At 47.1% G+C, this 13,676-nt stretch overlaps 1 long non-coding RNA gene across 3 annotated transcripts in view; it reads left to right on the forward strand.

Moving 5' to 3' along the window:
• Positions 1-13,676, forward strand: part of LOC129380617 (uncharacterized) — a 468,422-nt gene that overhangs the window by 113,007 nt on the left and 341,739 nt on the right. For all 3 annotated transcript variants that reach the window (XR_011893000.1, XR_011892999.1, XR_008608803.2), the window contains exon 2: positions 12,922-13,021. This is a non-coding gene — a long non-coding RNA (uncharacterized lncRNA). The remainder of the gene's footprint in view (positions 1-12,921; positions 13,022-13,676) is intronic.

Consider the following 13,676-nt stretch of genomic DNA (forward strand, 5'->3'; position numbering starts at 1 on the left):
TGTTATAAACTTATATTGTTCCTTTTTATTGTAATCATATGCCGCTTTATGTAGCTAATATGTTTCTCTGACTTTTAGGCTGTGCACTTGGCTGCTGTTTTCTTTTGGTATTGTTGTTAATAGATTGTATGTACTTTATTGTATGCCCCCCTTACTCAATCCCCATGTAGGGGCCTTGTAATGTGTTTTACAAATAAATAAATAAATAAATAATTAAATAAATAAATAAATTAATAAATAATTAAATAACTGAATCACCTGTTATTATTCCCCCGAAGAAAGGCTATTACTCTTAGAAACTTGTAGAAGATAGTAATTAGTTACCGTGGTTCAATTGATTTCGAAGAATAAATGCGTTCAAGAAATTAATAAGTAAATAAACTTTGAGACACAAGCTTACAGAACCAACAGAGCAAGGTCAATTTCGATATCTGCAGCAGCAATGAGATTCTCTCGTTTTGTATCGAAAAGTATTTTTTATTACTGAGAATAAGCAGCCGCACGATTTTATTTCTGTGAAGATGTCCACGACGTTACGCAGACTTGGGCAGCCCAGCGACCAATAATTTTGATTGTCCGGGCGACGTTCGTTCTCACTTATCTCTGCATAGCTGTTACGGACATGATGCCGAATTAGGAAGCCCTACCATTGACAATACTCGCACTTGGGATGCCATTCTTAGATACATGTGCACATCTGTAGCTTCAAATACCATCGAGGCGAGCAGCCGGTGGCTATCGATCGCGTGAAATTTCTGTCCGCAGGGGCGTTTTTGTATAGGGAGATCAGGTTCATCTTTCTATGCAGCAAGAATGGAAGAGACAGAAAAGCTTGATCACATGAAAGGGGCAGAGAGGTCGGCCTGTGGTACATTCCTCTAGACGGTGACTGTGCACTGGGGCACGCGAAAGTGGGAAAGGCAGAGGAAGGAGATCGATGACAATCTTGACAGAGGGAAGAAGCAAAGCATAACGGGCAAGTCTAGTCATAGTCTAGAGAGCAGGTACGTACTTCTTTAATAAGTCATGTACGGTCTGCATAAGCTTACGTGGGTTATCCCGACCCACTGCGTTGCGTACATTGTCCATTGGGCAAAAACTCTACATAGTCTTCATTTGCGCAACTGAGAGCGCTTGCGTCGTTGCGTATGCAGAAATTGACAATCAAAGCCTTTTTCTTCTTAATACCACTCTTTCAGTACCACTGTCAGAGAGAGAGAGAGAGAGAGAGGGAGAACGGCAAAGGAAAGCAGGGAGGTTAACCAGAGATTATCTCCGGTTGGCTACCCTGTACCGCGGGAGGGGCAAACGGACGCGATAGGTGAGAGAGAAAATCAATTTTAGAAAATGACTATGATCACTGTCCGCCTTTGTCAAAGGATAATGGGAGGTAAGGAACTCTGACGTGCGCTATTGTGACAGCGAGTGGCCATTTCGTGAAAGGGTCGAATAGGACAAATAATAGTTTCAGCTGAAAGAATAGCATAGTCGATTGAAGCACTGAATAACTTGCAATGTCGTCTCTGTGAACAATAGAGTGGTGCGCGTGGAGCTAAATGCGAAGCGAAAGGGCAAATGCTTCGTTTGTTTCATAACCTCTAATCTGAAACTTTTCCCCATTGTCGTAAAGGGCGGATGCAGAGGGCTTCGCTGCGCGCGTGTATGTGCTACAACTGTAGCTGCCAGGGACTCCGTGCGGCGGGCCGAGTGGAGATGCGTGTGATGTCACGGTGGCAGGAAGAGTGGCATTGCGTCAATACTGCATTCATAATGCACTCAGACGCCTTCCATGCCACCGATGGCGATCGCTCCGCTCATTGTTTGTCGGGGCCATCCCCGGGCGGTAATTGTCTCCCAGAGAGTAACGATGGGTCGATGCAATCAGTCGGATGATTTCCCGTGTTTGCCCCATCTCGAGGATTCTTCCACGCTTCACATCTCACCTTCCTTCCCGAGTGAATTCGGACCCTTCCGAGCAGAGCTTTTAGTTGTCCTTTGCTTACTCTTCTCTCTGAGCTTGCAACTGTTACTTGCACCCGGTACTCGTTACTCCTTGTATACCAAGCTGTTGGACTGTCAGTCGTGCTTCGCTATGGTTCCCCTATTATGATTAATGAAGGTCCTGTAGCCGAAGCTCTGTCCCGTCGCTTATCTCATTATGGCCAAAGACAGCGCTTACTGACTATAGAAAAGAGTGTGCCTGACTGTACGAGATGCGGCACGAGGTAAACATCGTTGCCGTGTTGCCATGCTGCCCGCGACGACCTCATCAACGCAACACTTTTGCTGATGCACTATTTTATTTCTCCCTTACTTTACCGTTAGAAATCTTCCTGGTCTGGTCTTGCCTTCTGCAGTTGCTTTGTGTTCCTGTTAAAAATTCAAGAACAAAAATAAAGAGGGAGGAGGAGGAAGTGTATGTGTGTAAGCGAGCGATTAATAAATGTTTGCGAGCGTCTGAAAGAATTTGCAACGCTGAAAATGGTTAGACAGGAGGAATGATAATAGAATTCGTACAATCACTGCTGGATCGGTAAATAACCGGCGACAAAGCCAGAGAGAAGCGCCACAGCCGCTCATCTTCGGAAGAAAAATTTAATTATCTCTTATTGCTTCAGAAACATGCTAACAGCAACCAGTTGGCCACAAGTATTGCCTTATATCTATTACGCATGGAGTACGAGACCAACATTATATTGATGTCGCATACGTTTTTTAAAGCGACACTGCTTCATAACCTTTATTCACATATCCGTCGCCCATCCGTGACGGATGATTCATCTGTCTTTCAAAACAGATCGCGCAGCCCTTCTATGGTTGCAACATTCCTGACGGACGACCGTGTTGGACATTGTTCTGTTGCCGAAGCTTGATTTTTTTAGTTTTACAAGTTTGTGGTCAGCTAGAGGGGTGTGAGAAACTTTAAGCGATAACGCTGCTCGGTCGGCTCTTCAAGGCGACGAAGAGGAGCCGATACCATTATCAAGAACAGATGTCGCTAGAAAACTTCGAATGCTCAGCCGTGATATCACGTTCTTCTTATGGAACGTGGGAAGTTTTCAAAACAACCGGCTGCACAAACTTGACTACTCTCTACGCCTTTGTATTCCAACTGGACTCTGCGGTCGCGAAGCTACCCTGCTTTTTAGAATATGGCTAAGGGTGGCCTTCAGTAAATCTTTTGCTTTCCGAATCGGATAGGCCGACGACGCCTCGTGTTATGACTGTGGTAGCTAGGAGACTCTTCAACACCTTCTCTGTGACCATCCTCGCTACAATTTACAGAGACGATCGCTCACAATCGCGATAGCGCGCTATGACCAAAGACCTCTAACACAGCAACCTATTTTAGAATGCCGACATCACAAGCCATCACATCGGAGGGCGATGAGGGCACTGTTGCAGTTTTCAAAGACAGCAGAACTGGACAAGCGACTCTAGCCTGAACAGATATTTAGAGTGCTGCAAATGCTACTGCGCTGTGCGGTGACAGTATGCGGTGACAGTGACCGACCGTGATTGTATGCCTACGCTCCTTTCTTTCTTTCCTTCTTTCTTTCGTTCTTTCTTTCTGTCTTTATCTCTACTTTGCTATCACTTTACCTCCTCCTCCCCTCTATCCCGAGGGCAGAGTAGCAATCCGGATCTTCCCATCTGGTTAGCCTCCCTGCTTTCCCCTTTCCTCTGTCTCTCGCTCTATTTAAGCAGGCGTAATTATTGTTCATCCTCGCGTACTACATGCCGGGAACATTATGGAACCCGACATCTCATTTGTAGAATATTTCAAATTTATACTTTCTGAAGTCTGGACATAATTGACCGTGTTGGAGGTCCTGAATGCAAAAGCGGTCTACCAGCCTAAAAGTAAATATTAACAATTAAGTTCCAGCCTTCAATTACTCCATCTCGCGCTACGCAAAAATAACCTACACCAATATAGACAGAAAAGGTTGGCCTAACCTCAGTAGGAAGGAGTTCAGCGCAGTAATTTCAAGTGCATTTACTCTGGACGATCGACTTTTGCCTATCTTTGCTCGAAAAAGGTTTATTCATTCCTTTGTAAAAATTTCAATTACTTGGTTGAGCGGTCATGATTGGGCCAAAGGAAGCCTCCAGTATTAGTAAGTAAAAGCAAATAGTTAAAAATTATTGTTTTATCGTAGAAGTTAATCCTCCTGTTTTCCCTTATGGCGTCTTTAGCGCTGCGCAAAGTGAATACGAGAAAATGTTGCGCAACAGAAAGTCAACAATGTTGTCCGCGCGCGTAATCACACCTAGGTTATCAAATAAGCCAATTGACGCTGCACAGGCAGCTCTAAGGAGCACCACTTTCACGGAACAATGGGTTTCATTGAAATGTTGTTTCGTAGCCGAGCAACTGCTTCCTGGTTGGGCGGTAAGCCCACTTGCGATCGCGGAAGCAATCGCCTTGTTTCCACCAGCAGCTGACCTTTCTCCCATAGTATGTAGGGTTAAATGGGATTTGTGTGGAGAGGTTCAAAGTGGTATGCCTGCGACTACTCCGTTTCTCTTGTATACCCAAAAATATATATTAATCAAAAATAAGACGAACACGTTAGGGCGCACAGACACGTAAACGTAAAAGAGTTAAGAAATAAAAACATAACAGGCGAAGGCGAGCCGCTGTAAAAAATATCGTCCCTAGTATTTCAAGCACATGGCTGTACTTATAAAATAAGTCGCTATTTCTCCCCAAAGGCGAGGCATCGATTCTGATAGCAAACTAGTAGACAGCTATACGAAATGAGGATAATAGTTTTATCGGCTGTATAAACTTGTTGACATTCGCTTACTAACAAAATTACAAGCATTGTGTCGCGCACGCACAAGCAAACATCAGCACCTCTCACTCGATGACCGCGGAAACACGCTGCCAAACGCTACAGTGAGGAAGTGCGGCAGTAGCAGCGAGCGAATTGACCTTCATGTTGCCTCTCACTTCAACGCAAACTAAGCGGTGAAAACACAGCCCACAATAAGCTATCAGCAGTTGGCGCAATCTGCCTCCATCGCAGATCGCTTTGAAGACAGGGCCCGTGCGGCCGTGTGAGGCCAAGCCATACGCGTCAGCTGCCGGAGCAGGGGACCCTCCCTCCCCCTTCATCTGGTGCCTTGCTCGCGACGGAAGACGGTGGGCTTTGTGCCTGATTTCCTCCCTGAGCGCGCGAGATTGAGCCGGCTTTCACTGACACATACAGCATACGGCGAGCGGCGGTGTTGTTATCACCCTTGGACTTTTAGAGAACATCACGGCTTGTATTGTATGTAAGTATTGTCCAAAGGGACAATGGATGATTTGCCAGAGCCTTAAGTTTGAAGCGTATCTGTATTCAGTGGGTTCCTTAATTGTCGTCGCCTTCGTTTTTTCCTTAACCACACAAACTGTGCCGGTATTCACGATGCACTGATGATGCACTGAAATTGTTTATTCACAAGCAAGAAGATAAACTTCTTTTTAACGCAGCATGACTGTTATTGTGACTAGAAGTGGTTGAAAGGGCAACTTCAAACGATGTCAAAAATGTCTTGCGAGGACCTTAAGAGCTTGTTCAATAGCGGTGTTGCTCACATAAGGGATTATGTTCGGGCAAGCCTATATGGGCGCGGGCTAATTATGCGGGTTTTAATAAGTGTCCAAATAACTTTATTTACATTTTAGAGTCGTACGGGGTTTTCAACAGTACCCTGTTTTGTATTTATTTGGCATATGGAGATGTGACTTGGTATGAGTAAAGTGTGCTGTAAAACTTGCCGTAGTTGCTTAGGGCGCTGTGGTGTTGGGCTGCTAAGCACGAGGTCGCGGGGTTGAATCCCGGCCACGGCGGCTGCATTCTGACGGTGGCGAAATGGGGAAACACCTGTGTACTTAGATTTAGGTGCACGTTAGTGAACCCCAGGTGGGCAAAATTTCTGTAGTCCCCCACGATGGCGTTCTTGTGGTTTTGGCACGTAAAACTCCATGAATTTTTTTTTTTTCAGTAAAAGAAGTAGGCTGTAGCGATTTCGCCGCTATATGTAACTTGGTGCAGTCGAAACAAATTGTAAAATTTGAGCGCGTTACTGTTTTTCTTGATTCTTCTTGTTTGACGAAAACGTCGGCCTATTCCGTACTATTTCTTGTCAATGTGGCATTTTGTAGGAATAAAGAGCGCTTTCATAAAAATACGCTAGAGAAATTGTAACGTTGTTAGTCTATTGGGGGAGACGCTAAAAAGCAAGGATTGCCAAAGCGTTTAAGGTGCTCTTTTAGGCTCTGAAATAATCTTCAAATTTGTTACTCTGAGCAAACGGCTATGCATAATTTTGGGAAACTGTCATTGTAGTAGCTTTCTTAGCATATAGGTATTAATTCGAGAGTGTTAGGTGTAAGCGCTCATAGGCTCTGCGCTACCGACGTTGGCATAACGCCCATGGCCAGGCACGTGGCACGTACTCAGTCAGAAGAATGCATGAATGTTGCGAAGAAAATCTACAAGAAGGGGAAATTTTATTTAAACAGAAAAATTCTCGGAGTATCGAACCGAGAGCGTGTTAGGTTCTGCAATTTCACTATCGAGAGAGAGAGAGAGAGAGAAAATGATAAATGAAAGGTAGGGTGGTTAACCAGGACTGAGCCCGGTTGGCTACCCTACACTGGGGAGAGGGAAAGGGGGCGGAAAGATTAAAAAAAAAAAGAGAAAGTCCACTGGAGATATCAGTCGGTCACTCAGTCCGGATCACAGACGTTGACTCAATCCGGTCGCTTTCAAATATCGCAGCAGCGCTTTTGTGGCCTTTTGTAGCTGTGATATGCGAGGCCATGATCCCAAGATCTTGTTCAAGGTGAACGGCTTTCCATCTAGCTGATTGAGAGCTGTGCAGAGGTCTTGCCTTTCATTTTCATAAGATGGGCAGTAGCACAGTAGGTGTTCTATGGTTTCCTCGACACCGCAGGCATTGCACTCGGCGCTATCAGCCATTCCAATCAGAAATGCATAAGCATTCGTGAATGCGACGCCCAAACGTAAGCGGCACAGCACTGTTTCCTCATTTCGCGGAAGACCTGGTAACAGCCGCAGTTGCATATAGGGATCGAGGGAAAGCAAGCGATGGTGAGTGAATTCAGATGTGCGCCACGTCTCCAATGTCAAAGAGTGCGCTAGCTTGCCTAAGTGTTGGGCTGCGTCGGTCCGCGATAAAGGTATTCAAACAAGGGTTGCTCCCTCGTGAGCTTTTCTAGCAGCTTCGTCAGCGAGGTCGTTGCCGGAGATACCGCAATGACCAGGCAGCCACTGAAACACGACGTCGTGTCCTTTCGCGATCATGTGATGGTGCATTTCTCGTATCTCCGACACGAGTTGTTCACATGACCCGCGACGAAGAGATGCCAGAAGACATTGTAAGGCCGCCTTCGAATCGCAGAATATAGCCCACCGATTAGCCGGTTGGTTATTAATATAATCAACGGCACCTCGGAGGGCAACAAGCTCCGAACTAGTCGATGTTGTCAAGTGAGAAATCTTGTATTGGATGCTTAGTGAACGGGATGGTATAACCACTGCGCTGGTGGAGCTGGTCTGAGTGGAAGAGCCATCCGTATATATATGTACTCGATCAAAGTAGAAAGTGTGCAAACAATCCAGAGCTGCTTGCTTCAAGGCTAAGGTAGGCAGGTCGGTCTTTTTTCTTATCCCTGGAATCGTAAGACGCACTTGAGGTTGTTTTAAACACCACAAAGCTGAGGTTGAACGTGCAGAGGGTGTGAAACCCGATGGTAAGGAGGCACGATGGATGTTGACCTTGTTGGAGAAGGACGCCTGTGGTCGTCGTTCTGGCAGGCACGCAAGAAAGCTTGACTGCATCCGTGAAACATGACGAACATGGGTTCTAAGCGTTTCGGTGCTAATATAAGTTGTGATCGGATGGTCTTGAGCGATTATAATGGTTCCAGCTGTCGAGGCGCTGCGCGGAAGGCCTAGGCAAACACGTAGTGCCTGTGCCTGCACGCTCTGAAGTGCTCGAAGATTTGACTTGCATGTTTTAGCAAGCACGGGGGAGCTATAGCGTAGGAATCCGATGAACAGTGCTCGATATAACTGTAGCATGGAGCCCACTGACGATCCCCATGTTTTGCCGGCGATGAACTTGAAGACGTGAACAATAGATGTGAGCTTCTTCTTTAAGTGGGCAACATGAGGGCTCCAAGTGAGGTCCCGGTCTACAATGACGCCCAAAAACCGGTGATTTCTCTTGTAGGAGATATGCTGACCATTGATGCATACTGGATAAGGAGTCATCGTTTTTCGCGTAAAAGCGACTAATGCACATTTTTCTGTTGAGATGGTAAGGCCTTGTGTGTGAAGGTAGTCAGATGCCTGTGTTGCTGCTTTCTGTAGCCGTGCGCGAACCTGCAGGCGAGTGACCGCTGATGTCCAGATGCAGATGTCGTCGGCGTAGATTGAAACACTCACTGTTTCCGGTAGGGATTCGGCCAGCCCAAGAAGCGCGAGGCTGAAAAGAATAGGGCTTAGAACACCGCCCTGGGGAACGCCTCGGCATGTGTAGTGGTCGGTAGTCGGACCATCTTCCGTTCGTACGAACAAGGACCTTTGTGTCAAGTAGTTGCTGACCCATCGATATACTCGCCCTCCTAGTTCAATTGTCAGAAGTGCGTCTAGAATGGTTTGATGGGAAACGTTGTCGTAAGCGCCTTTCACGTCAAGAAAGAGCGCTACTGATAATCGCTTCCGAGATTTCTGTTGTTCCACAGATGATACGAGATCGATGACACTGTCAATCGATGAACGACCGCGTCGAAATCCCGCCATAGAGTCAGGGTAAATTTTATGATGTTCAAGGTACCATTCGAGACGCATGAGGATCATACGTTCCATAAGCTTCCCGACGCAGCTGGCAAGAGCTATAGGCCGATAGGATGCCAATTCGAGCGGTGACTTTCCTGCTTTTAGAAGCGGTACCAGGCGGCTGCGTTTCCATTCCTGTGGGACGACACCATCTTGCCATGAAGTATTAAAAAGGCTGAGGAGTTCTCTTCGTGCTTCTCTGCCTAGGTGGCGCAAAGCAGTATATGTTATGCCATCGGGTCCTGGTGAAGACGAACACCTACATAGCGCCATAGCAGCTTCTAACTCTTCCATAGAGAATGGAGCGTCCATACTTGCATCTCGTGGGCCGGGGATGTTGCCTAGAGCCATGTCAGGGACTAAAACTGTGCCGCCGGCGACGTTCGCACAAAATTCCTCTGCGACGTCTATCTCGCGGCGGTTTTGATAGAGAGCAAGGGCGTTGAATGGGTGTCGTTGCTGGGGACTTGAGCAAAGACCCCGTAGGGTACGCCACACACAGGACAATGGCTTGCGGGGGTCTAGTGAGTCGCAAAAACATTTCCACCTTTGATCCGCTAGCTTATCCATTCGGCGTTTGATCTTCTTTTGCATGCGCCGAGCTTCTCTGAGGTCAAGAATTGACTTCGTGCGCCTGTACCTCCTTTCAGCTCGGCGACGTAGTGCACGAAGCCTTTCCAATTCAATGTCATTATCTGTACCCTTTGATGGATGTGTGAAGCAGCGTGTGCAATCTTGCATAGCGTCAGCAATTATGTCTTCTAATCTGCGTGCAATATGTGTCTTGCATGTGTCTTCTACGCGATCTTGAAAGACTGACCAGTCGATTTGGCGAGAGACAACCGGTAATGCGGCGTCTAGTCCATCGATTCTCACATAGGTCGGAATATGATCACTGCCATGGGTTTCAACATCAGTGAACCACTGCACGCTCAAAGTCAGGCAACGTGACACCAAAGTCAAGTCAAGGCAGCTACTGTATGTAGTTCCTCGCAGAAATGTCGGGCTTCCGTCATTTAGAAGACACAGGTTGTGGCCTGATGCAAAGGATACTAGTGACCTGCCCCTCGAATTTATCCTGGAGCTTCCCCATATATGGTGGTGAGCGTTGAAGTCCCCTGTTATTATCCAAGGACCGGGAGTATCAGCCATAATATCTTCCAGTCGTTTTCTATCAAACTGACTTGTTGGGGAAAGGTAGACGCCAATAAGAGTAAAAGACAGCTTATTCTTTTTCACAGTAACACAGACGTATTGGTTACCGTCGTGTGGCGCTACGTGTTGGGAAAAATACGTAAGGTCCTTGCGAATGTAAACCAGAACCTTACTACCACGGACACACGTGTTTGAAAGAAAAGATTCATATCCCGATAGTCTTATGCAGGCTGATAAGTTCGGTTCACAGATGACCAGTATAGGAAAATGGTTTGCAAATACGAACTGTCGGAAATCCGAAATACGAGACCTCAGGCCTCTCGCATTCCATTGGAATATGGAGGCACGTCTCACATCATCCCGGAACGATCTTTGTTGTTGTCGATGAGCCATGGTTCTGCTGTAGAAGTTCTCAAGCACTGGACTTCTGAAGGCTCGCCAGAACCGGACTGATGGCATCCAGCACTTGCAATGCACTTCGAGCTGTTGGTGTCTGTAGCTTGTCCAGTAGAACACGAATAGCACTCACCAGAGAGCTGATCATAACAACAATTTGTTGATCTTGGTCCGCCAATTTATCAGGAACAGACGAAGTGTCCCCTACTGTAGAAGTATCATTTCGCTCAGTAGGGGCATGTAGCTTCGGGAGTGCAGGCCACGCGTCAGCAGCCGTGCTGTTCGATGTAGCCTTGTCCTTTGAGCTGACTGCGTTTGGCCTGGGTGGAAGAGTGGGTGGTAATATACGTGTGTGGCGTTCTGCAGAGGCTTTGGAGGCTCTTGATCGACGTCGGCGACGTGATCGTCGTCGCTTAATAGATGCTGCTGCTTCTCGGTGAGACGAGTGGTCTCTAACCATTTGCTTCAATATTTGCATTTCCTTTCGAATCAAAGGGCATTCCTTCGAAGATGCATCGTGAGGGCCGCTGCAGTTTGTGCACTTCAGCACACTGGCCTCGCACGTGTTTGTGGTGTGGGGCCCAGTGCAGCGAGAACAGACGGTAGTGTTATTGCACACACTACTCACATGGCCAAGCTTCTTGCAATTCCAGCACTGCAGCGGTTTTGGTATAAAGGGGCGAACTGCGTGTCGGAAGTGGCCCACTTTTACGTGCGATGGGAGGGATTCGCCCTTAAATATGATCTTCACACACCGTGACGTGCCGAGACGAAACGCGTTTGTGATGATGGTGTTTTCCGTAGCTGGCTTGATTAAGATTGACAGATCGGAGTCGACGATGGTCTCGTCAACATCGTAAATTACGCCAGTACGGACTTGTTTGCCGAGCGGAATATAAGGGCGGACTTTCATCCCGCCAAGTTCCGTGACCTTGCGCAAGGAATCCAACGCAGCCGCGTGTTCTACGTCAATAGCTAGCACGTTCTTACGGGTGTTCACCCTGATGTCTTTGATTTCGTTTGGATGCAGCTCCTCTAGATGAGAAGACACGGCTTGACTGTTGAGGCGTCTCAGGTTGTCACTGGCGAGAACTGGCGAGAACAGGATGGTGAGCTCCTCGGTATCCCGCGAAGATCTCACGGTGGACTCACTCGAATTCGATGATGCGCTGAGAAATCTTCGCTTTGCTTTACGACTCCGCACCAGCTCGAAGGTGTCGTCGCAAGAATCTTCACCGCTGACATAGTACTGCATGGTGTCGTCGCTGTCAGTGTCGCTCTCGGTGCCGTTGCGCTTCCTGGAGGCAGCCGCCGCGGGCACTGCCGAGCCCGGCGGACGCGCGTGAGGCTCCATCTCCATCGCAGTTAAGGAGGAAATAGCAGTCCACTAGCAAAGTCTAAGAAATTCACAAAATGAGTAGAGCTGGAAGAGCCGGCGTTCTGCCTGAAAGACACTTCGTCTTCTTTCGTCCTTCACTATCGAAAATGCTACTTCGCAGGTATTTGGATTGTCTGTCTGCGACGTCGCTTAAGTCGGCCGCGATTTTCTTTACCTTATTAAGATATAACACCTCTGCAGAGCACGATTATTTTTGGCCAGCTTCAGTGTACTAGCGGGTCAGAAAGTGTGCTACGCCTTGAATACGAAAGGAAGCAAACTGTTCGCGGTCGAGGCTTGCCTCGACGCGCTAGAGCACAATTACTCAAGCTGAGGGTGGGCTGTGTGAACGTGCACGAACGTTTGTACAGACAAGGACGTGTGGCGAGTCCATCGTGTACGTCTTGTGGTCGCTGCGAGACGCTTCAGCATCTTATATTTGAGTGTGCCGCTCTCAGTGCGCAGCGCATGTCGCTAGTGAGAGACCATAGTCTCCTTGGCCTGCGGTGTACGACACTCGACTAATGTTTGTACCCCAGTGGTTGTGTGTCTAAACGTGATCGGCCTCATCTCGCTCTGCTTACTTGTCTAGAGTTAACTAAGTTAGGTTCTCGCTTGTAGCGTCGAAACTATTTTATTCAACATTCTCTAGTAGCGTGACGTTCAGTGACCTGCCCTACCGTGTGTCATCTGTACTGTGTGTTCTACTTTATTCTTTAGATTTGTCCTGTTGATCTTCCTTTTCTCTTTCTTCCCCTCCTTCCTATCTTCCATTTCTGTGTTGCTGTCACCTCCCTTCTGAAGAGTATGCAGGCGTTGTGCCCCTTCCGGTGGCAGTTGCCAGCCTGCTCCTCGCTTTCCCTTTCCTGTTAATTGTATATATGTGGTCAAAACAAATAAATAAACTGTAGCACCAAGAGTTGGAAAGGCAACTGTTATTTAACTTTACATATGCGGAAATTTTCTGCATGAGCCCCTACGGCCATAATTTTTTTTGAACGCCTTAAGCGTGACTAGTTTACTTTAGGGATGTCCAAAACAATAATTTGTGCTTTTGTTGCACTGTGATTGCCATTTTTGTTTCAGCTTATATTATCTTTCTCTCTTTCTTTCTTTTCCTGGGTGCAGGGAACTGTCTTGGCGCATGTCGAATAATTTTGCGCTACTACGCCTCACCAGCATGCCGGAAAATTGTGAAAGCAAGGAACGTGCATCGGGAATCGCAGAGGTAATACAACCTCTCATATGTCAACGCGAAGCGTACTTTAGGTATTAAGTGCGATTTAACACGGTGCCAGACTCACGGCCATGCGTAGTTCTTCATGAGTAGGGGCGAGTTAGAATAGCCATATTATTGAAGTTGAAGGGGTACTACGAATTCTTTTTTCTTCCCCTGCGGTGAGATGCATTGAAATTCATTTCTTGAGTGTAATTAAACAAGTCAGCCACGAAAGGTTCTCTTGATGTCAATTAGACTCATAATGCGATCGTGGGGCGACAATAGCTATGTTTCCAAAAAAAAAAAAATGGCTTGCCCCGGCAAAATAAAGACTAGAGTAACACTTATTAGAATTTTTATTACGCCGGAGCAAACCACTTCTTTTCTGGTAATGTTCAGTTGGAGTGGAATAATTAGAAGCTCCACCGCGCCGGTGCAACAACAAATTACTTAGCTCCCACTTTAGCAGTGCCGATGCGAAGAGACAACACAATGAGAAGGGAACTGCATGAAAGACGGAGTCGACGAGTGAGAAGAGTGAAGCGAGGACGGAGGGACACGAAGTTAGGCGTAGAGACCGCTGAATGTGCGCGAAAGGCCAAGTCGAGGTCGAGAATATCAAATCAGGACAGGGCCCGTCGGAGACGCGTGCAAATCTCGCCTG

The sequence above is a fragment of the Dermacentor andersoni genome, chromosome 3 (assembly GCF_023375885.2).
Source record: "Dermacentor andersoni chromosome 3, qqDerAnde1_hic_scaffold, whole genome shotgun sequence".
Classification (NCBI taxonomy): Eukaryota; Metazoa; Arthropoda; class Arachnida; order Ixodida; family Ixodidae; genus Dermacentor; species Dermacentor andersoni.